At 50.4% G+C, this 6,576-nt stretch overlaps 1 protein-coding gene and 1 long non-coding RNA gene across 2 annotated transcripts in view; both read left to right on the top strand.

Moving 5' to 3' along the window:
* The window catches only part of LOC113208314 (gastrula zinc finger protein XlCGF8.2DB-like), a 57,613-nt gene that overhangs the window by 44,470 nt on the left and 6,567 nt on the right, over positions 1-6,576 (top strand). The window lies entirely within an intron of this gene.
* Positions 6,271-6,576, top strand: part of LOC127750258 (uncharacterized) — a 25,668-nt gene continuing 25,362 nt past the window's right edge. The window contains exon 1 of the long non-coding RNA XR_008011597.1: positions 6,271-6,547. This is a non-coding gene — a long non-coding RNA (uncharacterized LOC127750258). The remainder of the gene's footprint in view (positions 6,548-6,576) is intronic.

The raw sequence follows: 6,576 nt of genomic DNA, 5'->3' as shown, positions 1-6,576 counted from the left end.
AATGCTTAAGTTTTACCTTAAAGTGCCGAAATCTCTTGAACCTGTGCGTTTAACGCCCCGTTGATATGTAGACTGGACGGAGAATGTGCGGTTTTGGAGGGGTACTTCCTCTTCCATTTTTCGATTTGAGCTCTCGATTACGACTTTTTGTACAGCGTACTCCTTTTAAATCTTCATTTGTGGTGTTCAAAATCGATTTTCCTCCATTTCCGTGGGCTCTTTAGATATTCGGGTAAGGTGTTTGATACCATTAGAAAGGAGGTACTTTCCTCGTCAAATGGCGCCCATTTTGAGTATTGTACCTTTCACCGTTCACCCGAGGTACCCGTTCTGCGCTAAAGTGCACGGCCGGGGTTTTCCTCGGTGCACACGCTTGCCATAAGAGTTCCCGGAGCAGTTTTGATGCCGGAATGGAGAGGACACTTTGGCCTACCCGATGCATGGAAACAAAATAGCTTCCGTATTTTCTAAACGTTAAATATTTCACATTTCATACTCCCCTTTTTCGGGCGCGCGCGCGCTACTCTGTCCTTCTTCCTCCCGTGCGTGCGAGTGAGAGCGAGCGCGCTGGGTGGTGGGGGAAGCAGCGGGGCTCCAGCGGCGCGGCTGCGGCGGGGCCGCGCGGGCGGCTCTGCACGGCTTCAGTTCAAAGCGATTTGAACGTGAACGGTTAGAGCTAGAGTGAATGTGAAAACAGCGTCATCTAGCTGAAGGATGAGCGCACAGCGTTTCCTCGGGGCTGTCATTAAAGTTCCCCACGCGTTTAGAAGATATGACGTGAGATTTTAAAAATTGAACAAGTCAAAATAAAAATTTTGTGTTCGACTCGCGTTTTTGGTTAGAAATACATTTTGCGCTCGACTTGTGTTGGTTGAGGCTTATTCCCCGTTCCTTTCCGAACATTTTGACACTCATCCCGTCCACCTAGCACAAATAGTTTCGACGATAGAGCCAAAAACGCGGAACCCTGCATTTAGGCCCTTTTTGTTCAATAACTCGAGTTCCCCCCAACCAATTTTAGGGAACTTTGCGGGAGCGTGATCAGCTCACTCAACTGCACCAGAAACCGTTTTCAGACCTTTTGTACATTTTTTGTCCCACCTAGGGCCTGTTTTTGACTAAGGTTCCCGGACTACATTTTTTTCTTCTCCTCCCGTTGCTCCCTCTGTCTTCGTTATGCTCGCTGGACCCGGCCGCTTAGCCGGCGGCATCGTGTGTACACACTCGATATGCATATAGCACTCCACTGTCCGAGACATAAAGGTGGGAGAGAGAGAAAGAAAGGCGCTCCTTGACAGACACCTTGCCGCCGCCTCTGCGATTCTCAGAGACTAAAAAGAACAGAATATTTGTCACCTCCTCACAAATTTTGGAAAGGAAAAAAAAAGGAAACCACACGCGTGCTGGTGAATTTAAAGCTAGCGCGAACGGGCACACTAAGGACACTCCTGTTGGCGAAGAGCCTTGCGCTGAAGGCATAACGTACTATATGTAGCCTCGACCTATTTTAATACTCAGAAAATGTTAATTACAATGAGACCACAGCTAAAGTTCTTCTGTACATAAATTTTCAGGTTTCCTGGTAAAATGACATATCATTTTAGTTTTTCTGTAAAAGCTGTGATCTTGTTAGACAGTTAAATTTGCAGAGTATTGGTCGATTGAAGAATCACTGGGGCTTGGCTTGGCTGACGTGTTTCATTCCGCTCACAGCTCATCTAGGCATAAATAGTGGGGGTGCGCTCAAGACTAGTCGACATTTAATCCGCATAACTCGGGTGAGGCGCCCCGAAGGTTGGCACCATTGTCGAAAGTCAACATTAGCATGGAGGAAGAAGGTTGGCATCATCGGGGCGGGGCAAAGCTGCGCGCGAGATTATTTGAGGAAAAAGAGAGAAATAAAAGAGCGCGAAAGAAGCAGCCAGCGGCTCACAACAGGAAAATAAAAGGGCCCCAGCTTAAGAATGAAGAATAATACAATCCTGGTGGGAGGAGCCTTTTGTGAGGGTTTGATACATGGAGCCGAACGGGCTTCCGCCGCCGTGCGTGCGTGCGCGCGCGCGCGCGCGTGTGTGTGTGTGGGGGCTGCGTGCGCGCGGGCGAGCGGTCGCGTCCGAAGAGCTCTGGTGCCGGCCTGTCTACCCGTACCTGTGGGACCCGGGGCCGGGCCCTGCCTGCTGGCCGCCCCAGACTGCGCGGCACCAACTTGACTTGATCTACGCCCTCTGTCTTTCTCTCTCTCTCGCTCCCCTGTGCCGCCGCCACGCCCCCTTCTCTTCATCCCCTCTCCTCCTCCCCCTCGCTACCCGTCCTCTTCCTTTGATTGTGGGGTATTATGAGCCTAAAGAGACGGTGTCACACGCCGCACGGCCGCAGCCTGCAGCACTGTCATCGATTATTTACGCGAGACTTGCCTCCATTCAGGTTGGCGCGAATTTCGCCGCCTCTCTGCCCCCCGACCCCTTGCATGAGCAGCCCCATAGCCTCCGTCGGTACAAATTCTACACTAATTTGTAGCTCTTTGTATGGCAGCTCGTCCCCTTCTATGTGTAAGGCGAGGCATGTACAGTCAAGGGAGCTCAAGAGGTTTGTGTAGGTGCACGGTGGTGTGTGAGTGTGTACGTGTGTTCAAGGCGGGAAAGGTGAAATATCCCCTGCATCACAGCCCGCCAAAGGCGTCTTATCCTCTGGTCTCATCCACGCCACGAGTTCCTTTTCGCAGCTTTTCGCCAGTTTGGCTCGGCGCATGTTGCGCGCTCGGTAAGCAGCCCTCATATGACCTCGACGGTTTACTATATTCGCTGTGAAGGGCTCAAACCAGTATTGTTTGCTCACACACAATGATTTTCGCCCACCATATGGTGTATGTAGTGTAGTCTATTCTCGCCGCCAGGGGCAGGTCTGCCACGATGGTTTAATCTCGAAGCAGCGATCGGGTTTCTGCAACAACAACATACACATGATGCCGTTTGTGGTCTGCGGTGTGTCGTTTCGTGTTTCTATTTTGCAAACACATCTTTATGGGTCGTTTTGTAAATGGGAGCGTGCTGCCGCTGTTATAGCCCCTTACCTTGGCTGTTCGGTACTCGTAGTAAGCCTGTAGGCCGAAAATACTCTTCATACCGTCCCCGAGTAGTTTCCTTATGCCCCTGTGAATGAAATGAATGAACCGAATGAATGGACGGGGCTATCACACACTATTACACGGGGGGGCTCCGGTCACTATGGGGACCCTATACATATATATAGGGACCCATGAGAGGACGAGATTCATTCAGGACCACAGGTAAATCGCGCTTTTTAGTGGGAAGAAAGGCATTAGGGAGGGGGGAGGGGCCCACGTATAAAGGCGGATAGCCGGCGGGAGGTGGACATGGGCGGTGCCCTCGGCCCTCGGCGGCGGGCCGGGCGTGGCCGGGCAATAATCTACACCTGTAGGGTGGGGGTGGGGCGCGGCCGAGGGTGCACGGAATGTGTCACCACAAAAGAAATCGCGCCGAGAAACAGGAAGCGCATTCAACATTTTTTGGTGCACAATGTGTGTGCATGATATATATGCGCCACCGAAGGGGAGAGAGAATAGGGGGTGGAGGAAAGTCGCGCCTCACACAAGGAGATAATATTTCTGTCTTTCTTTTTTTTCCCTTTTCAGTGGTCCAGCAGCAGCGAGCGGATGTAAAACTGGGCTAGCGTGTCACTTTGCGCTTCTCGATTCCCTCTCTCTAGTTGCTCAAAGTGATATAGTTTCACAGGAAACCCAAAAGCGTCTGAATATGCCGCACACCGGTGCGCACTTGCAGGTACAATCGGTACAATAAATGCGCAAAATTTCAAGGAAAATTCACACTGTTGATTGTACAAGTGTGCGAATTGGGATTCACACCAAACCGATGCCAGTGCGACATTGACAAATGTCACCCCCAATGATCCCAATGATCTTTGAGACGTCCAGCAACATCATGTACCTATTAGCTACAGGTATAGGTACCGGCCTAGAGCTGTGACACGCTAAGAGCGGTGCTCCTGCGGACTTTCACGACGAACTTTCCTAACCCGCTGAGCTGCCCACCTCAAATTGGTGGCAGCCGCGTTCAAGTAGCGGAGCGGCGCCAAGGAGGTCCACGCACCAAGCCCTGTAAGACAGGAAGCGGCCAGGAGGTTCAAAAATGACAGGTGGGTCGTTACAATAACTCGCGTATAGACTCGTCTTCCGCTACTTTTGTAGCGTGAAAATGGGAGGAGGAGCAGCGCTGGTACAAAGCGCATTGTTGTGCCTATCACGGCAGCGCCGCGGGGCCCTTTGTTGCGCCGAAAAATAGAATCTTGTGCTGTTGAACAAAAGGGGGATGCGGTGGTACCGCTTTGCATGGACAGCAGTAGTGCGCGCGGGCTATTCAGGGCGCACTTTTTCAAATGAATGAATTCGGCGTGTGTGTGAAACCCGCTCGCTGAGCTGCTGAATGGCGCGATGGCTTGGGAGAGCTCGCTGGACGCTGGCCTCTATATCAGCAGCCATCAGGATCCTCCTGGGCAGGCTATCGCCCAGGGGGTGTGCGATTATGCCCGGTGAAAGAAGCTCTCGTGTTTCTTTTGACGTGCAGGCATTATGGCGAACGCCGCCAAGAGGATGTGCGCCGGTCAGGCAGAGAAAGGATGAGCGACGCTGCTGGCGGCGCGCTGCGCGGGGGCGGGCTCTGGCTCGCGATTGGCGTCCAGGACTCACTTCTGCTGCTCCAGTTTCGAGTTTTTCTCTCCTCGCCACTTGTTGAACAGGCCCAGGCTACCCATGAATGAAGTCGAGCCGGGAGCGTTTTTGAATGAAGGATGCTGCCGCTCCCGGCGGACCTTGCGCGCTGACGCTGTCGGCCACGATAAAGGGACATAGAAGTCACTTTACATTTAGAATGAAAGTGGAAAACAGAAAAAGGAAGGGGGGGGGGGGGCAGCGGGGACGTAGTAGATGAGGAAGTTTATAGCTTTGGTGACTGTCACCTGGGACATAAAGAATACATTACTGGCATTGTCTGGCTAGAGCAGAGGATGAAAGTATGAATGTCTAGGAGAGGGTTGAGCCCCGTGGCCGTGTGCGTGGAATGTGGTCGACAAGACTGCCTGATGCGTCTTTCCGCCCCTACCTGCTTGCCCTTAAAAAAAAAAGAAAAAAAACGTAATATATATTTTCGGGTTTAGGTTTCAAGCTTCACTTTTTTTGACCTCTTACCTAACCTGTCCGGGCGGGCCGCGGCATCTCGTCCTTGTTGCGCCCCTCCTGCAGTGTTTTCCTTGTCATGGCATGCCAATATGCTGGCTTCGCATTATTGACAGCTTTATGGCGGACCGTGTATTATGGAAAACGGTTTTGCGTACCCCATCCCCCGCCCCCCACCCCATACTTTTTCCACCGTGGTTAGTCGGAGACAGCTTTCTAAAATGAATTTCCTATTCGGAAGGGGGGGGGGGAATGTTTGAGTATCTCTAACAAAATACAGCACCGAAGCATTGCAATCTGAAGAGGTCCTTCATTCCTTTTTGTTTGCACTTCCGAATTGTCACTTTTCTCGTCATCGACTTCACTGGACGTGAGGGTGCTCCAAAATGCACGTTTGAGCACGGCTTATGGGTATGGGTTTTCTATATCACAAATTTCGACGTGGCTTATTTATAAGGCATACAAATTATCTTTCAAACAAGCCACATTCGGTTGGTTCGGTTCAAATCCGAGATCGGGTATGTAAGTACTTACGTAAGTTGTGCACAATGTTTTAATTCCTTGGCAAGTTTGCAAATGTTTACTAGACTGTACAATGTTTGAAAATAATCTTCCATACTCTTTTTTTAAAAACTCTCATGAACTTTTGACATTTCCACATCTTTTTTGAAATTGTCAGTTGTGACCAAACCTAGTTTTTGTAGAATATATATTATACAGAAAGATGCATATTAGACATCTTATAGACGTCTTTTTTCCGTGTGGGATAGTGTGTGTTCTCAAAACTGTTTGGAAATCCCCCCCCCCCCCAAAAAAAGGCATATATTTTAAAAACTCTGGAAAATCATCTTTTTAAACTATTTCAACAGATTTTTATTTGAAAAAAATTACTTAGAATGTCAATTGTCAAGCGTGTGGATTGCGGTGAATGGCCTTTCGGCTCACCTGTACGACATTCGCACACTTCGACAGTGTTGTTTTTTACTGGTACAATGTCATAATAGTAACATGGCTTTTTCTTCGTATAATTGTAATTGTTTGTGTCATGATTGTAGTTGTACCGCGCTATGGAGAAGGTGAGGAATCTGTGGCGCGACGCGCGACGTGAGTCCATGCAGTACCCGTGCGTCAGCCGTTTTCTGCTCAATATCTGAGCTGGACGCGCTGCGCCAAGCTCTGCCCGGCGGCTCTGCCCCTGCCTGCCACCCACCCTGAGGCCCAGCCGGCCCGCGGGAATATTTTACGATGACACTGCACATCAGCGTCACAAAGAGGCCCGCCGCGGGATCAATAATACTACAATAATAAAACGGAGCAGCACCGGGCGCATCATTCAAGGTGAGAAAAGAGAGGGGGGCGACGGGGCC

The sequence above is a fragment of the Frankliniella occidentalis genome, unplaced genomic scaffold, assembly GCF_000697945.3.
Source record: "Frankliniella occidentalis isolate FOCC.00 unplaced genomic scaffold, Focc_3.1 Scaffold159, whole genome shotgun sequence".
Lineage (NCBI taxonomy): Eukaryota > Metazoa > Arthropoda > Insecta > Thysanoptera > Thripidae > Frankliniella > Frankliniella occidentalis.
The sequence above is the reverse complement of the archived record's forward strand: the minus strand, read 5'-3'. Positions and strand labels throughout refer to the sequence as shown.